The sequence below is a fragment of the Nesoenas mayeri genome (assembly GCF_963082525.1).
Source record: "Nesoenas mayeri genome assembly, chromosome: 4".
Lineage (NCBI taxonomy): Eukaryota > Metazoa > Chordata > Aves > Columbiformes > Columbidae > Nesoenas > Nesoenas mayeri.
In genome coordinates, this window is record NC_137540.1 from 57,362,607 (window position 1) to 57,388,642 (window position 26,036).

The window sequence follows — 26,036 nt, forward strand, 5'->3', positions numbered from 1 at the left end:
CTCAGTCTCTTCATCCAGGTCATTGAACAGGTCTGGACCCAGAACTGACCCCTGACGGACCTCACTAACTACAGGCTTCCAACTGAACTCTGCACCACTGACCACAAATATTAATGTCTTTCTTCTTGAAATAAATTGAAAAGCTCAATCTGATTTTGGCAGGGTCTAAAGAAAATAAGAAATACAGATACAGATTTTTACTTATACAGTGCATGTGTTTGTACACATATGGAGACACGTGTCTATTGTATGTACAATATTTTGGACTTTAAAAGGAAATCTTTTAACTATCAGTGGTGGTAAAAGGGTTTTCCCAGCTCATGCAACTATGCAGAGACAAAGTAGAGGCAGTGAACAATATTTCCAAGACTCTAAAAGAAGTAACTGAGAAACAGAAGATTCTCACAATGATTTTACAAAATAATACCCCTTTCAGGGGCTCTTTCACCAAGGAATATAAACCAAAAAATAGCATGAATACAGCTCAAGTCTCGTCAAAAAAATCTTTTGTCAAACAAAACAGGCAACTGTGTTGATAGAGCATTTTTGGACTTCTCTAAGGCTTTAGGAATTGTGTCACATGATGTTTTTAATTTCCTATAATGCAAGATTTTTAATCAAGAGGGCACACATTAGATGAATTAAAAATGGGCTTATTGGCAGATATCAATGAGCAGGGCTGTTCAAAGCAAGTCCCCTGAGAGAGATTCCTGGTCCAAGAGTATTCTTATAAACAATCTAAATGATGAAATAAAATCTTAGCTGATTAAATTTGCATATGACACAAAGATTGATGGGATAGTAAATAAAAAGCAGGGCAGTTTACTGGTTAGAATTTAATCTAAATCACTTGGTCAAATTAGCAGAATCCAACAAAATGCAGGTACAGATTAATACACTTTGCAACAAAGAACCACAGGTTATGTTACCACATAAGATTTTTTATCTTAGAAAACAGTAACTCATAAAAGATTTGGAGGTCACTTTTAAGAACTGGTTTACTATGAGCTCTCAGAGTAATATTGTGGTAGACATTACTGCAACAAAGTCCCTTGGGCACAATTTAACAACTTTAACCTTAAACAACACAAAATATAATCATAATTAATATGGGAATAGCTTTCAAAGGATTAACAAACGTAAATTTATAGCAAGATGAGGTAACTTTCTAAGTATATAGATTTAGAATATTTTTGTAGTTTATTCAAAGAACTTGTTTCTTCAGCTACCATTGTGATCCTTGGCAGACTTCAGTCTATGAATCACTCTGGAAAATCCATTGGAAATAATATTTTTGTGCCCTTTTGTTCTTTTATGACTAAAGAAGTCTTTTTGCTCATGACCAGCTGTCCTGGATTTGTTAAAAACAAGTTTCTCTTTTAGTGGATTTGCCTGTCAGCTAAAGCCTTCATATTAGTTGCATTTTCCTGGAGAACCAGATACATGTTTTGGTAAACCTAGCAATGGAATGCGAAGTTATTGATAACAAATGGATACAGCTCTCATGAGAAGGGCAATGAGAAACAGGTGACCAAGAAACTGACCAACGAAGTATAATATCCAATTCACGTGAATACTTTGTATAAAAATGGGAGATCACGAGGATCTCATTCCTTTTCCCTTTCCCTTTTTTGCTTATGGTTGACATTAGGAGAGGACCTTGCTTGTTGTCCCTGCGAACTGAGGCCTAGTGACAGACTGAATCCAGCTCTGGCTGGCTGCAGAGTCCAATCCTGGACTTAGGGTACCAGCTCTGCAGTTGCTGAGACTTTCAAGATTGGTTTTGTATATTTTGTACTATTTTCTCTATTCTTATTAGTAGCATTAATAAAACATTTTTTAATTTTTCCAACTCTCTTCTCTCTGTCCTTCTTTCCCTCCCGACCGCCTGTCCTCAGTGGGAAGGGATGAGAGGGAGGGGCTACAAAGAGGGGAGTGTGGAGAGAGGAGGTTAACAATATATCTGCCACAGTTTTATTGTCACCCCGCAATCAAAACCCTCGACACCAACAAAGCTACCCAAATATATTAGATAGATGAGGTGCAAATCAATCAATCAATCTATCTATCTATCTATCTATCTATCTATCCATCCATCCATCTGTCTATCTATCCATCCATCCATCCATCCATCCATCCATGTGCATATATACCTATACATGTGTATAGACATATATATTTTTATGCATGTCCACAAACCCACACATCCCAGGTTCAATGTGGGTTTTTCGTTTGGTTAGTTTGGGTTTTTTTTAACAATATTTCTATGCATTTTGGGTCAGGAAATACACATTCTTAATATACCTTCATTTAGACCTCCTAGTATACAAACTGCAAATAGAAGATCTATTTTTGTTTGTTTCGTTGGTTGGTTTGGTTTTCTTTTAGCAGAATATGCGGTCAAGAAAGAATTTTGGAGAAAACTTCTGTGTACTAACCATGTGATGAATTAAAACTCTTTTGAAACTTCAAATCCTGTTTTTCATCTAGTATGTAGAAGGTTATAGATAACAAATTTTTGTATTAAACCTGCTCTACTGATTTCACAGTAGTTCTGTAATTTCACAGTAAATAATACAAACATTTTTATTTCTTTAAAATGAAATATCGGCATACGGTTATAATAAGCATCATGAAGAAGGTCTGTTCTGTTCTGCTCCCAGCAGCTAATCCTGCGAAGTACATGTAGGGTCTTGGAGAAGTTATATGGGAAAGAAGGAGGGAGATGTCATTTCACTCAATTGTACTAAGATTATATCAGTTTATATATCAGAAAACCTACTGAGGAATCTTGAAGGTCACAGTCTGACACATGATGTTTTGAGCTGTGTTGTAATAAGGCAGTAGAAATAGGCAGTAGAAATCAGGGAACTGGGAACTAGGAATTTGCAAACCAGAACTCCTATCCATCTCTGGAGGTGGTACACTATATATTTAAAGTACATGTGCCATGAATTATATACTGATATTATTTGGTTTAAAAGGGAGAATGAGTATTTGACTTTTATTTCCTACCAGTACAGTCTTTGAATAAGTGATTGACAACAACTGACTAATTAATGTAAACTAATTAAAGATTGAATATATGACTTTTACTTTCAGGACATTGACCAAAAATTGATATTTGTGTCAAGTGAGTGAAAAAAATCTTCAACGTAAGAATTATATATCACTTAAAGAGGTGAAAGCTTTAGGGTTTTGATTACTTTTGAAAGACAGGATAAGAAAATCTTTCTTTTTCTGAAAAAAATTTAAAACATTTGTTTCGCTAGACATGTGAGAATGTGTAAGCAAGAAACTGATGTCTCAGTTTAACCTTAACTTTTGCTTTGTGTGCCAGAGAAATTGATAATAAATAGCATAAACTGTCAAGTTTAACTTTCATCTGTTTATAAGATTATATGTTGGTTTACTTTTTCTCTGGAAGGGTAGATGGACAACTCATATTAAAGCCATACCTGACTGTCATCCAGCAAACCCATTCCTGTAGTTATATAGTTCATTTTTCTCTTACCTCTTTGAATGAGTTTCAATGTCTAATTAAACTTTATTTACTGAGAGTGCCAAAAAATGAGTCAATAAATTTATCAAGCAAGATCTGAAAGAGAAATGTCAAAGATGAATAAATTTAAGCTCAGTGTTTACTTTATCATTGTACTTTTTCATGGAATTCAATTTCTCTCTAGAATTTGATGCATAACAGCAGCAGAAAATACAGTCAGAGTACCCAAGATGAAAAAAAGGTAAAATAGTTAACTTAGTTTTAAACCAATAGATAACTGCAAACATTATGAATATTGTATTTAATAAAATACAGCATTCACTGTATTACAGTCTTAATTCTAGCCTGCTCAGCTCCATGTATACCTTCCTGAAATAAATTTTTTCTTTCTTTTCATTTTTATATCCCTGTCATTAATCCTGAATAGTCTCCTTGCCCCTGTATGACCTAAGTTGCTATAGTGCAATTCACTTATATTGTATTATAGGCAGTAAAAGACGAAGCTGGAACATAATACCTTTAGCTCAAGCTACAAACAAAAGTACGTTTTATATTCTGCTATGAGAACTTCCATAAAATTGTTCAATTCTTGTTGATTTTGAAGAAACAATGAGTTTAAGGCTAGAAATGGACACATTTTCTCTCCCTATTTTAAACACAAAACCTCCTACTTCATTTGCTGTTAGCAAATTATTACTTCAACCTTCCTCTGCAGAGTTGTGGCTTATTCTTTCATCAGATTTGCTACATTATCATCGGGGATTTCTCTATATACATACTATGCACTACACACAGTGTTCACCTGCTTTTCCAGACATCCTGGATTCACACAGACAACTCTCAAAGATATGTATGCAGCAGGAAAGATATGTATAAGCCTTTGTCACCAGTGTCTGCAACACAGCTGCTATAATTATAGTGTGATCTAGACACATCTGAGTTCTTAATAGCAACTGAGAAAACCTGTCAGATATACTGCTTGAGTCAGTAGCCTTCAATGGACTTTGATGTTTTGATAACTCAAGTTATCTATCTAAAAATTAGTGCAGATAGATTTGCATTACGCAAATCATGGTGATGACTACAATATAGACGTATGACTTGTTACTGTTCAGTGCTTTTTATATGGTCGTAGTCTTAGCAATTCCCATTACAGTGCCAGCATACTAAGTGCAATCTAGGATTAATGAATTCTCAGATGAAAAAAAAAAAAAAAAAAGCCTCAGCCTCAAAACTCTACGTGTTTGACAGCTTGTAGATAGACAACATTGAAATGTTATCTGATCCTCCAGCTCTTCTTGCATCTTCGTCCAAAAAGATGGAATATTAGAAAATGTAATAGGAGTATTGATGAATCTTTCCTACAGGCACAAGGAAATTCTGTTCTTGACTGAGCTTTGTAAGGACAATAATTACAACTATATAGCTCACAAAATATTTAAGCATAGATTTTAAATCAGTCATAGTATATATGGAGCAAAAGGAAGTATTTGACTTCAATCATGAGAAAAATCAGAAATGCATTTCAAAGCTATTTTTTTTTTTTTTTTTCCCCTGAGGTTCAAATATATCTACAAAGGAGGTTCTAGATAAGTACAGTACTATGTTGTCACTGATCGGCCTTACCATGCTCCCTAGAGTGAGTCCCATCTAGACACAACGTAAAAAGAAACATGATAATAAGACTAACACAATTTAATTTCCAATTGCTTTAACAAAAAAATCACACCTTCTTTAAAGTGAGGGAAAATTATGGAATTTTTATGCAAGATTTGTTGAAGTAAACAAAATACAAGAGTTATTATTTTTGAGAATGTATGCCATTGCATATATAGAAGCACCGAAAGAAGATGAATGAAAACAATTAATTAATTTAACAAGGGGCTGCAAAGAGATATCAGTAACTGCCTTTGCCTGCTGCTGCTAATATGGGCCTATCAACTGCTAAAGTATTGCAGCTGAAAGCACTGGACAAAAGAATTGGAGGGTTGCCTATTTGTCTGCTATCCAGATTCCTGTCTTAGTCCGAAAGGTGAAACTGTGAATAAACCAATAATTTGCCATAAACTTATGACCTACTTTTAAAGCCAGTTATTCTAGAATAGCCAATATTTTTATTCTAATGGACCAGTACCCTTTTTTCAAAATTGTTTTAACTGTAGATGATCTTATTGTCAATAGTATAATAGCATTACAATCTACTCTGAATTCCTTACAGGCTACTCATGCCTTGTGATTCACTGTTTCTGAACTTCTGTTTGAAAGCCACTTTATTATGGTTAGCTGTAGTCTCCTCTGCATCTCACCAGTATTCCACATGCTCTAAAGTATCTGTAATCTTAAATCTGTGGTTCATTTGCAGATGAATATTAGAAAAATAACTTTAGATAACCCTTAATGTCTAAGGCTTAGCAATATTTTGACTTTTTTATGGTCAATATTTAGATCTTTCAAGGATATTTTTGTATTAATAAAATATTCCATGACAAAAATCAGACAGATGTAATCAGCAAGACCTGGACAGGCTGGAGGACTGGGCAGAGAAGAACCTGATGAAATTCAACAAGGGCAAGTGTAGGGTCCTGCACCTGGGGAGGAATAACCCCAGGCACCAGTACAGGTTAGGGGTGGATCTGCTGGGAAGCAGCATTACAGTGAAGGTCTTGGGAGTTCTGGTGGACGACAGGTTGACTGTGAGTCAACAATGTGTACTTGTGGCCAAGAAGGCTGACAATATCCTGGGGTGCATTAAGAAAAGTGTGACCAGCAGCTCGAGGGAGGTTATGCTCCCCCTCTACTCTGCCCTGGTGAGGCCACATCTGGAGTACCACACCAAATTCTGGGCTCCCAGACAAGGAATTACTAGAGCGAGTCCAGCAGAGAGCTACAAAGATGATTAGGGGTCTGGAGCATCTTTCTTATTAGGAGAGACTGAGAGAGATGTGTCTGTTCAGCCTGGAGAAGGCGGAGAGAGGAGCTTATCAATGCCTACAAATATCTGAAGGGAGGTTGTCAAGAGTACCTGACTCATTTCAGTGGTGCCCATTGATAGGATGAGGGGCAACAGGCAGAGACTGAAGCATAGGATGTTCCATTTGAATATGAGGAGAAACTTCTTTACTTTGAGGGTGACAGAGCAACAGGAACAGGCTGCCCAGAGAGGCTATGGAGTCTTCTTTTCTGGAGACATTTAAAACCAACCTGGACACATTACTGTGTGACCTACTCTAGGTGAACCTGCTTTAATGGGTGGGTTGGACTACATGTTCTCCAGAGGTCCCTTCCAAACCAAACCATTCTGTGATTCTGTAATTTTACATTAAAAAAAAAAAAAGAAAAAAAAGAAAAAAAAAGAAATTATCCCCCTTGAATACAGTGAAAACAAACAGTGAAGTTATCTTGCTCAAAAATATACAGCCATGATTTCATCACACTTCAGTCTCAGATACTTTTCTTTCTGATGCCCCTAATCATTATGCTCACAAACCCCTCTCCAGGATATTTACCAAGCAACAAATCCTAAGTTAACAGACAGGAAAATTTTTAGTCCACATTTTTTGTTTCTTGTCAGCTCTGGACAATGGTCACATCCATGATAACCTGTGCTCATGTCTTTCTTCCTCTCTTCACTTATGATGGCAGGCTTAACAAGGTAAAGACCGGTTACGAATTTTACTTCTAATTCCACCTTCTTGTCATTACAAAATACAAAAGCCAAATTCCATTTAGGAAACCTTCATGTCCTGCAATGGGACTGGCATTTATTTTAGGTAGTGGTGGAGATTAAAGTATTGGAGCATATGATTGCTCCTTTTGTTTAGCATGGCATTCTTTAAAAAGCTCTGTAATTATTATATTATTTGAATTCATTCCCTGAGAGCAGCCATTATGACACTTCAGCATTCAAAAGCACTGAGGATTCGATAGATGCTTTAACATTAGGGCATCACTATTTTGAAATCCATAAGTGAACAGCACTCATTATAGAATCATGTTTATGTAATTATACCTGGATGTTAATAGCCTGGTTTTATCCCTCAAATGTTGCATTTTTATTTGCATTTGACTTAAGCCATAGATTTCTTAGGTGCAACTTCCATATTTACCTTTGTGAATTGTTAGAACAAAAAGAATATTAATTGTACAGTGGAATTGTAGCTCAGCAATTTGTTTTTCTATAGCAATTTTGTATTAAGTCAAAAATAATGTTTGTGATGGTAGAATTAGAATAATGTAAAAGAAAAATTTACAAGCAATAGGAAGCCCTCTACCTTTCCTTGTCAGCTCCTGTAATGTATCTCATATCTGATCGGTAGCTCTCCTCCTGTTCTTATCCATGTTTCTGAGTTTTCCCATGCAAATATGTGTTTTTTCAAAGACACGTTGAATCTCTGGTGTGAACAGATTTGTGCAGTTCTATTTCCTCTATACATATATATGCTCCTTAATCTTCGAATTCCTAACCTTCTTATTTTTAAAGATTTATGAATTCTAGTTTATAGTCATAGGAAGCAAAAATAAAAACTAGCTTTAAAGCCAAAGCAATTTTTCCCCCTTTCTATCTCCAGTGAATGTCAAATAATTTTAGATATTGTAGTAATTGTCATAGCTATTTATAGCTACTATAATTCTTGTCAGAGATACATATAATGAAATAAAGATTTTTCAGGTCATGCTATCATCCATGCCAAATTTTTTCATCCATCTTCTATAGAGAGCTTGTAGTTTACTTTAAAGTTACTGCATAATTTAATGTTTTTCCTAGGGTAGTTTCAAATTGAAAATTATGCAGATTCTTTTTTTGTCATACAGGATTTCTGACAGTGCACTCTCTAAATACTTACATGCAGGATAGCTCTTCTCTAGGGACAACAATATCAGTCCCCACCACAAATTTTTGACCTTTGGTGTAATCTTGCTAAGACTTGTTTGTCTTGACCTTAGCACCTACAGTGCACTTGTAGCCCCAAACCCAACACCAAAACACACTGGAACAAGAAGTAGAACTTGGACCTGGAGGTGCACACCAGAACAGGATGGATGCTGCAAAAGCACAGTAATCATTAGTAGGGAAGATCTGCACCAACTAAGAAACATTAGAGCCCTCACTGCCTTCATGAGTGAAGATAAGGGGTCACTTGAACCTCTTATTCTTTGCATTCTTAATAGCATTTTAATAACTTTCTGACAGTTCAGCCTGTAACAACAGTAATAAATTATATCTAAATTAGATAATTGCTTTCTGATGAATAAACACTAACTTTTTGTGTGTGTGCCTATGTAACATCCTTATGGATCCATGAAATGAAAAATAACATTTGGAAGATGAACGAAATAATTTAAACAGTTGCATTTCTAGGAAAATATAATGTTCCAGTATAAATTCATCCTCTGCTACAGCAAATTACCAAAATTGGTCTAGGCACTTTAGTGAAAGCAGAGTGTTAACAGGCAAATATGGAATCCTCTAAAAATCCAGTCCTCAAAATGTTGAGTTACTGGTAAGAAAACACTGAAGGCAGAAGTCTTAAATTTATCCCAGTAAACTGTAAAAGCACCTCTTTTGATGTGGAATGCTCAGCAGTGAATTCTCCTCTAAGTACTGAAGCCACTTCTGTGGTTTTCTTGGGGCTGGTTTCTCCTTTTCATCAATAGGTGGGTAGCATGGGAAGTAATTTGGAATATGATAGGTATTAATTCTCTTGTTTTTGTTGCCTTCAACACTGTAGATGTTGGCACCTGAATTCAATTTGATGCTTTCTGATGAAGCCAGATTATTATAGCTCTTGTGTACTGAATATCTCAAGTTCATCTTTTGAAAATCCACTTTCTGAAAGTCCTGAAAACTAGATGAGCAAATAGAGTAACTGTATTCTAATATAAAATGTAGTAACTTCAATTCTGTGCATTTGTAAATGTGTAGGAAATGTAGCTTTTATTAGTAGGAAGTATCCTGAAATGTAGAGCTACTCTTAAAGTGGTCAAATGCAATATTACAAAGTCCATTGAAACTCAGGTAAGTGTTCTAGCAGCTAAGTTACTGGAACTGACAGGAAGAATGGATTTCCTCCTTGCTATAGTATGTATGATCTAGTTAAATATGTGTGTTCTGAGAACATAAATATATTGAAGTTTTGAGATCTAAAGGTTTAAAGTTTTAAAGATCTAAAAGGATCTGTGGATCTTAGAAGAGTAGACTTCAACCTATTCAGAGGGGAAGAGGGGTCCAGGAGAGCATGTTAATATTCAAAGATTACCTCCTCAAGGCTCAGAAAGGTCCCTTCCAACAAGCAGGAAATCAAGCAAAGGCAGAAGGTGGCCAGCATGCCAAGGAGCTTTTAACCAAACACAGACATGGAAATAAAATCTACAAGCAGTGGAAGCAGTGGCAGGTGATCCAGGAATAATATAGAGTTGCAGCCTGTCTGTGCAGGGGTGGGGTTAGCAAAACCAAGGCCAATCAGGAATGGATCTGCCAAAGGATGTGAAGGGCAGTAGGAAATAATTCTACATATACATAAACAGCAAAATAGAAACTGAGGTAAACAAGGAGACCTGCTGCTGAATAGGGCCAGGGAACTGGTGACAAAAGACATGGAAAAAGCTGAGCTACTTATTGCCTTCTTTGCCTCAGTCTTCACCAGTAAAACCAGCCTTCGAGAATCCCATACACTTGAGACCAGGAGGAAGGTCTGGTGCAAGGAAGATTTAGCCTCAGTGGAGGAGGGCCAAGACAGGGAGAACTTAAACAAACTGGATTTAAATAAGTTCATGGGGCTTGAAAGGTTGCAATGAAAGTGCTGAAATCCAAAGACCTCTTTACATAAAAAAGGTTGCCAATATACATATAATAGTGTGTGAAGAGATAAGGGCTTTGTTTTGAGCTCAAAAAGAATACTGAAAATGTTAGTCATGCTGAGCTGTTCTTCCAGTGTTTAAAAAGCTGTCTGGAAGTTTTTGAACTCCTGAAGTTCAAATGAAGGAGAAACTAAGGTCAACCATAAAGAAGCTAGAAAACAAATACTACTCACCAGTCCTTTGTGCCAGTTCCTGGAAGTGGGGAATGTAATTCATTTCAACAGTTGTATCAGCTTGACTAGGAGAGCCAGGTAAAAATATTTTCTTAATTCTGATCTCCACAGGAGTGTGTAATATTCTTAGTTTGAAGATCTGAGGATCTCAGTTATTACAAATCAACCAAGCTCTCAGTTTTCAGTTACACTAACATCAGTCATATTGATATCAATATTGATTACGTTTATATTGCCATTGTAATACGAAGAAAAAAGACATCAGTTCCATTGATTGAAGCCCCATTTTAGCACAAGTGATTTTGAGGCAGATGCCATTACTCCTAGTCATTTTACCTCTAAAAAAAACAACTGTGGTCCATATTTAACTTAAGGTGCAAAACTGCTGCATTTATTTGCATTGAAGAAGACTTTATTCTACATTCACTGAAGTTAGCATAGTTATTTTTCATTTTTAAAGCCAGGCAAGAATATAACTTTTTTTCTGGGTTTGTTTTTTAAATAATAGTTTTTTAAGAAAACTGAAATATTTGATAGTTTAGTGGATATCAAACAGTTATGATATACAGATTGTATATGTATCAACATTTAAGAACTGCATTCAAGTGAAATAAGTTTTCTTCAGTAGTTTTCATGTTCTGTTTTGTTACATACTCAGCTAGTGCTACCTGATAATAACACTTTATATTCTTGAGTTATGTGGAATAGAATGTCAAATCTAAAACCAATTGGAGTTGTGCCTTTTGCATTCCTACATATTTTCCAGTCAGCACAGCAAATGCAGAAAACAAGACTCATCAGTATTGCTTTCTGTTAAAGGTCAATGCAAAATGCAAGTGTTACATTGCCAAATACAATATTGAACTTAACTACTTTTATACATGGAAAGGTTAAACATACTTGGGTTTTCATTATCCCTTTTATTATTTTGTCCATATATCTACACTCATATATCTCTGTCTGTTTTTCACATAAAATGTCTTTACAAACAGTATGGAGGCAGTATATGGTTAGGTAAACATTAACAAGCTATCATGGCTTCTTATGGGAATTTTATCCATGCAAACATGTTGAAATATGCCCTGCAGCTTTCTGGAAATCAGACTTCTAGACACCTGTGACTGCTCCAGCTGTTGTCATACGTAGGAATAAATGTTTCACTTCAAACCAGCCCAGTTCCTAGATGCTTAGAGAACTATGTGGTACTGGGGCTCAGGGGGGTGACAGTGCAGTGAGAATGTCCCTACTTTTTATGAGCTTGCATAACATACAGCTTAGCTGGGCTCTGCTTTCAGCTGTTTACAACTGGGAGGTTAAGGGAAAATTACTTCAAATTCCTTTCTTACTTCAGAATTCAAAATAGATTGATACAGCTTCACAGTCTTCAAAAATATATTTCTAAATCTTCCATTATAAGAAGTAGCAAACGCCTAAGTCCTGTTACTTTCGGATGAGCAAGCACACAAGAGGAAAGATATATCTTTTTCCATATGGAACTTATCTTTCTCACCAGGCACTATATCAGGAAATTCAGAAACACAGTGGTTCTCACAGTCTCAAATTTCTTTCTTAAACTTACAGTTCATCTCCACTGAAGAGAGGTAAAAGAAAAAAACCCAATGTGTGTATAGTGTAATTAGCAGAATTTTTCTCAGCCATCTTTGAAAATTTCTGGCAGACTCTTCCTTCAGAGCAAATGGTTGTGTGTTCTGACCTGGCAGTTTCTATGAACCAAATAAAAGATTAAAAGAGGGCATACTGTGAAACAGATTACACTAACTGTGTTGTGCAGCTACCACTGTTTTATATTAGACAGCAAGAGCACTTATTTGATTACAGTTTTCTAAAGGCAAGATTCATGTTTACAATCAAAATATCTAAGAAGGAAAGTAGCTTATGAAATGGTTTATCAGTAATAAGAGCATCTGGAGCCAAAGGCTGAAAGAGACTTGGCTTCCTATTTAGCCATTTCCAATGCCTCTCTAACCAGAAAATCAATTAAGTGACTTTAACACGGGCGTATCTGCAGAGCAGAGCAGAATTTAGCCTAGAGGTATTGCTTTTCAATCTCTAAAATGACAATCATCTGAGATTTTGGCTGAGGGAGAGAAACCAACAACACAGTGAGACAATCAGATGGTAGTGCAGAAAAAAAAGAGAAAGAAAAGCAAAACAAAACAAATCAACAACAACAACAAAATCTCTTCTAATATGAGAACTGAGTGGGTAAATATGAGCTAGAAGTTTTTCTCTAATATTTTTTCATGGAACAGTGACTTTAGAAAAGAGACTCTGAGAACAATAATTTGAACTGTGTCTGAGTTCATCTGAGTCTCAGCCCATTAAACTGGAGTGTCTGCACTGTGAACTGAGGTGTGAACTGAGATAATTATACTAATTGTTCTGAATAGGAAAGCTGACTGCAGTGAGAGAAAAAGAACAATTTTTAGATGGTATAGAAAAAGCCCAGCAATACAACTTTCTCTCAGCTAAAAGTATGACACATTTTATTGCGGAAACTGAAATATGGGTGGAAGAACAGTAAAGAAGAGAAAGAGCAGTATTGCTTGTTCCTGGCCTTACACTGCAATTGTACTGCTTGTCCTGTCCTATAAGCATCAGGAGACATTAGAAAGCCTCCTAAATATCTCTTCCTCCTCTCTCTTCATTTCCATCCAATACAGCTGGTCACAGTAGCTGCTTAGTTACATTAGTCTGCCCTGACAACTTTATCTTCTCTGCTTTTGATTCATTCTGTTCAGCTACAAAGATGTACATGAGACACAGGACAACAGTGCACATCTCCCCAAAATATCTTGAACCTACTGCTTCAGAAATTAGCAAGGAAAGGGTGCAAAGAATACAGCAAGGATGAAGGAGTTTAATGGTAATGCTGTGATTACTGTTATGATTGCAGGCTGTTGTTCCATGTTTTTGTTGTCAGTTTTAGTTAGCACTAGTACTGAAAATATTGGTCCCACACATACATGTCTCTGACTATTTGCACTTATTTTTGTGCCAGTACAGGCACTTTTATGTCCATTAAGGAACTGGATGGAGGAATTAATTTGGAATAAAAAAATATATTTTTTTCTATACTATTTCCTAATTTGCATTACTTCATTTGTGCTTTTTTTTTTTCATCAAGCTTCATTTCTTCTCTGCTTTTGAAAGTAAATTTCATACTACAGATAAAAAATAATTACATAAAACAGACATGCTTCCAAGAGTCATTACGAAACTTGAACTCCTCAAAAAGACCTGGATGACTCTTGTTATGGGCAGGAGACACATGAAGAACTGAATCTTTTGTTACTGCCAATACTAGGAGAAAAGAGATGGCACCCAGCTACTTAGAAGTAGCTATCAACCCATATATTTTGACCTTTCCTCAGCAGCTGCAAGTTAATGTATCCTAACAGTGAAGATGCTGAGTAGTTTGCCCATACCTAGATCTGCCTTGGAAATGGCAGAGCTTTCTAGTCTTACTAACAGGGTAGAAATCATAATGGCTTTTATAATCTAAGGATTTTTCACTTTCTTAGGACTTGGCAGTGGTGTCCTGTTTGAAGAATATGAGCACAATATCTGAAAAGAGTAGGGATTCATTTGCACACTTCATTTTTACAAATCTCAAAATTCAAGTTTTGTGAGTTTAAGACCCTTGAAAAATGCATACGGGTATAATTTAATAACAAATATTTCCTTGATCCAATGGTGAATTTAATAAGCTGAATTAGTCAGAAAACAAACAAACAAACAAAAATTCCACTTGATTTTTGAACTAGGCTAAACCAGAATGAGAATATTGTGCTTTGGAGCAAGTGGTTGTGCAAGTAAATACATTGAGTTATGTAGAGGAATGCAGATTGATGAAATGCGGAAAAGACTGAACAGTTTCCTTCTCCAGTCTTTATTCAGAAAGACTGGTTATCTCTTTGAAAACTTTCTTACATTTAAAGTCTTGCACTGGACAATCTGTGTAGGTCTTCCTTATACTGCAGCCCAGAACAAAGAACTTTTTTACATGTCTATTGTTGATTTCAGACTTCCGTAACACATTTGGAGCTGGGGATAAGTGGATGACAGAAACCCTGGAGGTATCAGTGATAACTGCTAATCACCTTAGATGTAGGGAAAAATCAAAGAGCTTGACCTCAGGCTGCATGATTAACAAGACCATTAGCAACATGTGACAATGATTCAGTTTATAATGCAATAAACAGAGAAGGCAATCACCTGATGGAAGCTGAGAGCAGTGCACCATGTGTGGACCTCACACATAATTTCAAAGGCTGAGACCAAAGTTGAACTCTTTTGCACAGGGTCCAGGCCTCGAGCCAGGAGCAGGACACATGCAATGGTCAGCATGAGTGTCCTGTGCCCCTGGGTCTGTGCTGCCAGTCTAATCTGGACCAGAGGGGCAGTGACTATGGCTGGTGTGAGTATGCTGTGTAGCACAGAAACACTAGACCAGAAATTGCTATCCTCCTGAGCCATTCTGTTTAATAAATAAATTCTCAATTAATGGAATGGTGTGGTGCTCCACCTGACGTGCAGTGGTGTGGTTCTCTATTTTTGGCCTGCCCACCCAATTCCCCCAAGAAATTAGCATTTTCATTACAACCAAGTAGGAGATGGATAACTAAATAATTTTCCAAAGGTAAAGCACACAAAAGTAAATTATTAGCTTGTCTATTTCAATGCGATAAAACATATATGTGTGTAGGTAACACCAACCTACAAAATGGGAATGAAACAAACAGGTATTTTTTTAAACAGAAATGTAATTTGTCTTTTGCAGAGTCTTTGCAGATATTGCATTCCAGAGGACATTCCAGCAGAGCCGCTTTTGCCTTTCAGGGCAGAAGAGTAGTGATGATGGACCAGAATGACAGAAGAGATCAGTGGAGGCAAGAAGCAGTCAAAGCCATTTCTTATTCTCTAAGAATTTACCTCATTTCATGGGATAGTGACAAATCTAGTTGTTCTCAGCCACCTGAGGGGACCACTTCAGTGGTCTATATTATCAGTCATGGTTCTGTTGAGTTCAACCATCCTCCTTGTTTCCTTCCACCTTGCATTTATCAACCATCACCAAGGTCACCAAATAGATCTCTTCCCCCCTGGTAACATTCCAATCATTTGAGCTACCTTCACCTCCACTCTGGCCTTTCCTTCTAAGGCTCATTGTTACTAAGTAGCAACTCCAGGAACTGCACTCTGGTTTGGGGATTCCCATCCATGTGTCAGGCATTCACATTTGCAGTATTCTACCTAACTGTCAGGAGCTTATTTGCATGATTAGAATTAATTTAGATGTATAATATCACTGCACATTTTTCAGATTGAAGAAATTTCAGAACAGGAAGAAGACACTTCGAGCCAATTATTTCACTCTTGTCTGACATAATAACCTTTCTTCACTTAGCACAAGTGAGTACAAGTGAGATATCTGTGGTGTTGACAAAGCAATTGAAAAGCTACATCTTTTCATTAAGAGTTACTTTTGACTTTCAGATTACAAGGAAAACAATAATATATTAGGAAAAAAAACTTGAATTGTTTTATTTTCATGATGTAGTAATTACAATTTTCATCTGAAATAGCCAAAAGTGAGGACTAGAACTAGTATCAACATATAGCTATCTGCCAGGGAATTTGTCTTTAACTTCTGGAATGTCTTTGGTAATACCCTAGACTTTTTTGAAACTTGTTCCCTGCTGAAATGAAAGAATAATATAACCTTAAATTAGTATAGGGATTGATTAATCAAAATTCTGTTCTCTGCAGGATTCCCTGTGATCAAAATGAGGCAGGAAATATTCTTGATCAAACTTTACAGACAGAAGTGAATGATCTGGGTTTTCTCTTTGCTGGCTCTGAGGCACTTCTACTTAGTCAATAAAGATAACATGTATTTGCATGTCCCAACTGACACCAAGAAGAATCTTAACACTTTGGAATTGTCAGATTCATTAGTGTGTGTTAACCACGCTTATTTTATATCTAGTTTTGTAGATCCACCTATCCTGCATGATGTTTACTTTATCAATTACATTGATATCTGTAGAATTACATGATGGAAAAAACACTAACATGTAAGACAACATGTTCTCAACACAGATTGTGGCTGTGATAAATTGCCACTGTCTTCTATGTTGTGGAAAAAATGCAGATGATTCAGAATTGCATGTAACCCAGCCACCTGCCAACTACAGCTATGTATTACTTGCATTGTTATTTGTTCAGAGGTCCCTTTTACAGTCTCCTATTCTTCCTTGAGCTAGCACCAGTTTGTTCCCACTCGTCCTGTGACAGATAATAAAGTTATTTAAGAATAGATGTGATACTTTGGTTACAGACCATGACCATGGAAATCTGAAATAGTCAAATGCAAACAAATCTTTGCAATTTCAAAAATTTTAAGATTAAAGGAGCAAGGATCTTTGACTGTAAATGCATTGTGAAACTTTTCTATACTGTTCATTGTCTTCTATACAGGAATCAACAGATATCAATGTCTTTGTTATGACTGAGACAAAAAAACCCCACAGTTTTCTTCCCTGATTTTCATATAATTCTGGACAAACATGATACCAGTCAATGGAAAGCAACAGGAGGTAGGTGAAGAAAAGTGACAAAGATATCTTGCATGATTTATTGTGCAATCAGATGAACATAAAGAAAAGCGTTTCTCAGATCACAGTAACAAATTACAGTCCCTTAGAGATTTAGTGTTTACACAATGATGGACGTACCAGTGCAGTCTGTTTGGGAAAGAAACACCAAGAAAATGAATAAATACTTCTGAAGACATGTCCTAGACAGTAGAGACCAGGACTCACTTAATCTTTCACTGTCCAGAAGTTAAGCATGTAGTCTAAGGTGCTTGACTAAATTCTTTCATGTGTTAGAAAGGAAAGAGGCAGACTTCTCTTGAGGATAGTTTATCCTATCCTATCCTATCCTATCCTATCCTATCCTATCCTATCCTATCCTATCCTATCCTATCCTTCCTTACTATCTTAAGACCATGATGATGAATCACCCTCGAGAATAATGTCTTTCTGTTCCTTCCTTTTAAAGAAGCAGTTGGCATGAATGACATGTTTGGATTAGATATCTAACTTTGAGGACTAAATTAGGTGAATTGCATCTCACCCTTATTCAGAGCATAATTCTTATTCTAAGAGATGCAGGCGTTAACTTGGCCTCCTAAGAGCATGGTTTTGAAAGATCTTTTTTTCAGGTGCAGATTTTAAAAGTGTATAAATGAATCACTACTTTGCCATTGCAATTACTTGGGCTCAGAAGCACAAGGGTTTTTAAACTCTTAACTCATGTATATACTTAGTTTCTCCTAGATACTACTGAGAATTCAGTATTTGAATAGGATTTGACTGGTTTGCTGCATATTTACACTCCTAAATAGTTTTTAAAAAATTGCCATACATGGATACTGCAACACTGAGTTGCAATATGATGTTAAATTTTTATGGGTACCTTTAATCACAGAACCACAGAATCACAGATTATTAGGGACTGGAAGAGACCTCAAAAGATCATCTAGTCCAATCCCCCTGCTAGAGCAGGAACACCTAGATGAGGTTACACAGGAACGTGTCCAGGTGGGTTTTGAATGTCTCTAGAGAAGGAGACTCCACAACTCCACTGGGTGGCCTGTTCCAGTGTTCTGACACCCTCACTGAGAAGAAGTTTCTTCTCAGTTTTAAGTGGAACCTCTTGTGTTCCAGCTTGAACCCATTACCCCTTGTCTTACCATTGGTTGTCACTGAGAAGAGCCTGGCTCCATCCTCGTGACACTCACCCTTTATATATTTGTAAACATTAATAAGGTCACCCCTCAATCTCCTCCAAGCTAAAGAGACCCAGCTCCCTCAGCCTTTCCTCATAAGGGACATGCTCCACTCCCTTAATCATCTTTGTTGCCCCGTGCTGGACTCTCTCCAGCAGTTCCCTGTCCTTCTTGAACTGAAGGACCCAGAACTCGACACAATATTCCAGATGTGGTCTCATCAGGGCAGAGTAGGGGGGAAGGAGAACCTCTCTCGACCTAAATTATTTTACCTCACACGTCAGAAGCTAGCTCATTTAAGTGAAAGAAATTCACATCCGCTAAACTTCTCTGTTTCTTGATACAAATTAGAAAAAAAATAAAAATAAAATAAAGATATAAATCACCTCTTGGACGTTAATCAACCCATGTGTACATTTGTGTTCCTTGTGTTTTGAAATTTCTCTGGTTCATCTACAGCCAGAACACGAGTCTATACATTATATTGCTGACTAAAAGACAGACACACCCTGCAAGTATTCTTAAGCCAAAACAAGCAACTATGAATACTTGCTTTTCTTTAGATGCAGATTCACATTATTTCATCAAATTATCATGCATATCATATGTCTACCTTGAAACACATAGTATAATATCCTTTATGTAGCACGTTCACTTCTGCAAAAATCTCTGCTATTATATTAACTAAGTGAAGACATTCTTAGATTTCTAATAAAATATAAACCAGGAAAAACAAAATAACCACCTTGAAATAAAAGGGACTAATATTGTTCTACCAAATAATTTGATATTTTCAATATGCAGAAAGGTTCAGATAAGGATCAGAAATTCAGAGAGCAAATACTTTGAGAAAGATCATTTTTTTAGAAAAAAATTTATTAGAAGTGCCTATTCTGTATAGAGTTCTTGGATCTTCGTCATATATGAAAGAATTTCTTAACTACATAATGCAATTTTCATTTACCCTAGGAGACAGAACTGATCATCTGATTTATGGAGTCCGCATATTTCAAGCTAAGGTCTCAAACCATTCCACCATCCCTTTCTGTGTATGTTTTAGCCATTATTTGTTATGAATATTCAAACAAATCATTAACTCTGCTTTAAAAAAGAAAAAAAAAAACAAACAAACAGAAGTAAAAAATATATTGATGCACTCTCAGCAAAAGCAAAGAGAACTAAGAGTGGAAAGCTGCCTTTTCCCAATTACACTATCCTTCAGCAATCATTTGGATTTTTTTTAATATGTCTTAGCCTTACCTCATATTACTTTTCTACCCTGAAATGCTTCCCTCTGTCAGTGCCACAAGACTCTCTCCAGTACACTTCTGAACTTGGAAGGCATCCAGTGAATAGCTACAGAGTTTACTTGCTCCCTACCATCGGGGGAACCAGGATATGGTGCATATGCAATGTGTCATCCAGTTTTCTTAGAATACGTAAAAGATCCAGCTGTGCTGTTCATTTGGTCAGGCCTCAGGCTTTCCACAGCACATTGATTTTACTTGATTTACATTCCAGGGCCTACATCATATTTCTATGTCAGAAATCAGTGGGAAAAAAAGATCCTTATCAAGATGCTTGCATTGCTTGATAAAAGCAAGAGAGTCCAAAAAATGTAATGGATATAATGCATTCTGTAAATATGTTTTCTGGATACTTGTTTATGAGAGAATTTTTCTAGTAGTGTCCCTCTGCAAGAAGAAAGATCAGAAAGAAAAAACCTGTAGGTTTTATTTTAATTCATTTAAAAATATTTTTTCAGAACAGAAAAGCAAGCAAAAATTACCTGCTTGGCTACTCAGGAATTATTTTCTTAGTTGCACTGAATATATACTATGGTCAATTTTATTCTGTTATTTTTAAGTTATTGTTATGCTGAAATAATTATGGTAGTGGTTTTCACTTTCCCCTCCTCCCCTCTTGACAGGAAACATCTCCTTGAGTATAAAATAAAATTAAAACGAGAAAGGAGTTAAAAGAACAAAGGCAGCAAATTCAGATGGTCACTGCAGAATTTTTTTTTACAAAAATAAAAACATGACTAAGAGTCAGTGTTGTAGTAAAGTGAAATGATAAATCATATGCATCCATATAATGAATACATATCTTTTCAAAAGTAAGAATAGGATATAAGAATCCAGAACTCTTCAAAGGAAGAAAAAAAAAGCACACTGAAAATTAAATAAATAAAGGACAACTTATTTTTCCTTAAACTAGTTTCAACTCTTTTTCTAAGAAGGATAATATATTCAACCATGGGGAAATACCTAATGAAAATACTTGCTATTATATCTTAAGAATATTTTATTGATAACTGGAATTAATAGTCAAATGAAAAAAAAGGAAAATAGAAGTGGGGGGTTTATGTTTAGGTACACATGAGTTTGGTAGCATGGCTGACGGAATAATGGAGAAAGTGGATGTTGAGAGCTTTCCTTAGTTTATGTAACTAAAACAATTTGTGGCACTTCTTTACTTATCTTCCTTTGACATCAATATTCAATTATAGTAAAAAACAAGAATAATAAAAGGATGTCTCCCTTAAGCCTTTATAGTAGATTTAAACAGATGGAAAAGGTTTAGTTACGTGTCCATGACAATATTTACTCTATCCCAATAACGTAGATATGAGAAATTAAATACATCCATTTGTAGACATGTGATAAGCAACAGGAAGGAACAATAAACTATATGAGCAGGTGTACTAAAAATATTGAAAAAGTGTTTGATCTCAACATTTAAGTACTTCAGCAAGTTGGTGACAAAATTACTACAGCTTTTGCAGGGCAAAAAGTTCTGGGAAAAATGTCCCAACTTTTTTTAAATTTACAACCAAAATAAAGCGTTCACTACAAAAATATAGATGTTTGCATAAGATTTGTTAAAATGAGTAGATGACATAATTAGGTAAGTTTCTAGAATTTTGAATAGTTACTAGAAATTATACATTGGAGTTACCTTCTATTTTCTTTTGCAGGGGCTACATTTGTGGCTTTACTGTGGTTCAATACAACCCTTTCTAGTTGTTTCCCAGTATCCAAATTGGATATATTAGTCATCACCTAACTACTCAGGCATTCACACTGAATCTGCGAAATAGTTTTGATGAAAATATTTACTGATCTATTATAGTTTTGAGGAGCGTCTTAATGGAAACAGGAAGCTCAGGTCCAGTCCTTCCTTTATCCAACTGGATTTGAAAGCTAGCTTCCCAAGGATCTGTACTGGTCCTATTTCTGTTTCTCCAGCTGTTGCTTTTTCATGTGCCTAGGTTAATTAGGGTTTCCATATGCCCGGTTCCTACTTCGTACCATATGTGTTTCCTTTATATCTGTACTTGATATCTTGGCATTCTGATATTTAAAGAACTTTGAGCTCATTTGACTAAGTATTAAACAGGAGTAATATGATTAAAGGGGAACATAAGTTTAAGATTTTATAACTTGTAACAAGAATTTAAGTACTTGGTTCTCATTAAAGTTGTTGATAACTGTGTATGCAAATGAGTAGAAGATAAAATTCACAGCCCAAGATGAGAATCTTCCCTTCTCTGACACTGAACTGAAAGTCCTATTATTTGTTCAATTCCCTTATGGAGAATTGTGGCTAGCAGAGATTCTGAGGACAAATACTTTTCAGAAAGTTCTAAAGTCATCAAAAACTTATTATTATGTTGAATAATATTCTTTTTAACCAGAAAAGTAGAGAATAATATGTATATCCATAAATCAAAGTTCTCAGCATTGATTCATGCTTAGGGAGTGATGGGCAAAATCATAAAGAATAACCTCTTATTTCCAACAAGCTTAAGAGCCATTCATTGTGATTCAAGAAAAATATTCATGCAAATAAGCCTGGAAAAACAAGCATAAGGACCATCCACTCTGATCCGAGAAACATATTTCTGAAAATAAGCTTGGAAAAAAAATAAGCTTGCTCATCACAAAACCTCTAACAGTTTATTTCTATATTTCACGTTCTCTTTTTGAAATGAATATGTCTTTCTTTACTTTGTTTAACATGGCTTCAGTGCAAATATGTGAATAATATCTATGATTGTACACCCAGGTACTTAAGAATCTGCAGGCAGCCTCACTTCACAGTCACTTCAGAAATCATCTGTATTGCAGGTTGATGAAGGAAAATTTATATTTCCCTTCTGTTGCTCCAGCAGAAGTCTTTGGTTGGAAAATACATCATGTTGGAGGCTGTACTGTTGTCTGAGTTCAAGCATCAGCCCTGACTCCTTAAATAGTAAGATGACAGCAAACTTAGAACAGGTACGTAAACCTCTTGTCGGTTGATGGCCCGGACACAAACATGAAGATGTAAAAATAACCCATAGTTCTTTTGTTCTTGTTATAACTCAGTGAATTTATCTGTTTTAGAAAAGGAAGGAGATGACGGATTTTGTTTAATATAGTTCAAATAAAATATTTATGTTGCCTTAATAGTCTAAAAATAAAATTTCCAAAACCCATGTAAATAACTACCTACTAAAAATATTCTTATTAAATTACCATCACTCCATAGACTGATACTACTAGGCAATGTTTTTTAAAAAGTAAGTAGTATGTTTACCCACTGGAAATACCTGCAGTTATTCATGCAATGGATTTTATGCAGAAGCTGCTAAGATACTACACGAATGCATAAAGCCTTAGAGAATTAGGTAGTTATAACCTGGACCTGCAGATAAAGCTGTGTCCTGATATATGAGAAAGGCCAGTGAAATTCCTCCAGTGCAAAGTATTCACCTTTGCCCAGAATTTAAGGCTTTGTTCCGAGTGATACACAATATATTAGAGTTAATATGACTTACAGTACTGATTCATTGCATATCAAGGCAATGTGTGATCCCTGAGGTTCTTTCTCCATATTATTCAGAGTTCTGCAAAATGCAAGCTTCTGTTGAACAAAGTCTCTAGCTCTTCTGTTTCCAAAAATGGCTTTAATTCTATAAGTCAGTGTACTTATGTATTGTTTACCCTGTTCCCAGATGGGCAGGAATAAAAAATCCAGCCAGGGTGAAGACTTCATTTATTTATCTTAATTTTTTACTGACAACAAAGTCAAGTATCAAGCAGCTGAAATTTAGCATTTACAAGCCTGTATTTCCAGACAGAGGAAGAAAAATAAAGCAGAGGATGCTATTAGCCTGTAATAGAGTTCACATTTTGAGAACAACTTTGCTTTAGATGGTATCTTTCAGAAAACTGAATGGATAACAATTTTTTCTGAAATGAAGAGGCTGATATTATTCCATCAGTGTTTTCCTTTCTACTAGCATGTTCAGCCTGTTCAACTGTATGTAAAAATTCCTTGATACTACAATTGTGTTAGATGCAGAAAATATCCTGAATATTCAGATTAATATCACAGTATCACGATATCACAGTATCACAGTATGTTTGGGATTGGAAGGGACCTCAAAAGATCATCTAGTCCAATCCCCCTGCTGGAGCAGGAACGCCTAGGTGAGGTCGCACAGGAACATGTCCAGGTGGATTTTGAATGTCTCCAGAGAAGGAGACTCCACAACCCCCCTGGGCATCCTGTTCCAGTGCTCTGTCACCCTCACTGAGAAGTTTCTTCTCAAATTTAAGTGGAACATCTTGTGTTCCAGCTTGATCCCATTACCCCTTGGCCTGTCATTGTTTGCCACTGAGAAGAGCCTGGCTCCATCCTCATGGCACTCACCTTTTATATACTTATAGACATTAATAAGGTCCCCCCTCAGTCTCCTCTTCTCCAAACTAAAGAGACCCAGCTCCCTCAGCCTTTTTTCATAAGGGAGATGCTCCACTCCCTTAATCATCTTTGTTGCCCTACGCTGGACCCTCTGCAGCAGTTTCCTGCCCTTCTGGAACTGAGGGGCCCAGAACTGGACACAATATTCCAGATGTGGTCTCACTAGGGCAGAGTAGAGAGGAAGGAGAACCTCTCTCGATCTACTAACCACCCGCCTTCTGATACACCCCAGGATGCCATTGGCCTTCCTGGCCACAAGGGCACAGTGCTGACTCACGTTCATCCTGTTCTCCACCAGGACCCCCCAGGTCCCTTTCCCCTACACTGCTTTCTAATAGGCCATTCCCCAGCCTATACTGGAACCTAGGGTTGCTCCTGCCCAGATGTGGGACTCTACACTTTCCCTTGTTGAATTTCATCAGGTTATTCCCCTTCCAACTCTCCAGCCTGTCCAGGTCCCGCTGAATGGCAGCACAGCCTTCCGGCGTGTCAGCCACTCCTCCCAGCTTGGTGTCATCAGCAAACTTGCTGATAGTACACTCTATTCCCTCGTCTAAATCGTTAATGAATATATTGAATAATATTGGCCCCAGTACTGATCTCTGAGGCACTCCACTAGATACTGGCCTCCAACTAGACTCTGCACCATTGACTACCACTCTCTGGCTTCTCTCCTTAAGCCAGGTTGCAATCCATCTCACTACTCTATTGTCCAGACCACACCTCCTCAACTTAGCAACTAGGATGCTGTGGGAAACTGTGTCAAACTCTTTGCTGAAGTCAAAGTAGACCACATCCACGCTCTGCCATCATCCATCCACCTTGTTACATTCGCATAAAAAGCTATGAGGTTGGTCAAGCATGACTTACCCTTAGTAAAACCATGCTGACTGCCCCTAATAACCCTCTTATCCTTGATATGCCTTGAGATGGCACCAAGGACAAGCTGTTCCGTTTCTTTCCCAGGGACGGAGGTGAGGCTGACCGGTCTATAATTACCCGGGTCCTCCTTCTTGCCGTTTTTGAAGACTGGAGTGACATTTGCTTTCCTCCAATCCTCGGGCACCTCTCCCGTTTCCCAAGACTTGGCAAAGATGATGGAGAGCAGTCTAGCAATGACTTTAGCCAGCTCCCTTGGCACCCATGGGTGCATGTCGTCTGGACACATGGATTTATGGATGTCCAAACTACTTAATTGCTCCCTAACCCAGTCCTCATCGACTAAAGCAAACTCCTCCATTGACCCGGCTTCATCCAGGGTCTCAGGGGTACAGGGCTCCCCAGGACAGCCTCCGGCAGAGTAGACAGAGACAAAGAAGGCATTCAGTAATTCTGCCTTCTCTGTATCTTCTGTCACCAGGGCACCCACCCCATTCATCAGTGGGCCTACATTGCCTCTGGTATTAGTTTTATCTGCTATGTATTTGAAAAAGCTCTTTTTGCTGTCCTTGACCCCTTTCACCAGGTTTAATTCTAAGGAGGCCTTGGCTATCCTAGCTGCCTTCCTACATCCTCTAACAGCCTCCCAAGTGGCCAGCCCCTGCTTCCATGACCTGTAAACTCTCCTCTTCTACTTGAGCATACCCAACAGGTCCCTGTTTAACCACGCAGGTCTCCTGGCTCCCTTCCTTGACTTCCTGCATGTGGGGATGCTCTGATCCTGAGTTTGGAAGAAGCAATCTCTGAATGCAATCCAGCTATCTTGGGCCCCTTTACCTTCAAGCAGCCTTGCCCATGGGATTTCCCCCAGCAATTGCTTGAAAAGGCCAAAGTTAGCCCTGCTAAAGTCCAGGGTTGCAATTCTACTTACTGCCCTTATAACATGAGAAGACTTATCTGTGGAAATTATTTATTGACAGGAACTTGATACATTTAGATTCAGTATTAATTTTCTCCGGATTTCAGCAGACTGTAGGTCAAGCCTTTAGTG